A 431-nucleotide genomic window follows, 5' to 3' on the forward strand; every position below is an offset into this window, starting at 1 on the left:
CAGTGGATATCAAACAATTCTAAGGAGTTCTTTTGTTCCTCAGAGGTGAAGTCACATCTCAAGGTGAGAAATATAGAACTTCTGTTCCTCTGCCCATACAAGTCTTCACTTGGAACAGCAGTGCTTTATCTGTGGTAGAAATAAAAACAACACAAATGGGAACAGAGGCTATTTATTCAGAATTTGCTATATGACACTTTGGTTAACTATTACTTGATATTGGTGAAAGATGAAAGAATTGAAGAAAGACTGAAGCCCACATTTAGGGTCCAACTACTGATTTGATGGTGTCACTGTTTAATGTGGACTACAATAGCTTTAAGAAATAGGTGATAATTTATCAATTAGGTATAAATTAAAAATCTATATATTTTCTACATTAACTGTAGACATGCCTAAGAGTTATTAAGATGCTCAAGTAGATTTAGAAT

The sequence above is a fragment of the Pteropus vampyrus genome, unplaced genomic scaffold (genome assembly GCF_000151845.1).
Source record: "Pteropus vampyrus isolate Shadow unplaced genomic scaffold, Pvam_2.0 Scaffold591, whole genome shotgun sequence".
NCBI lineage: Eukaryota > Metazoa > Chordata > Mammalia > Chiroptera > Pteropodidae > Pteropus > Pteropus vampyrus.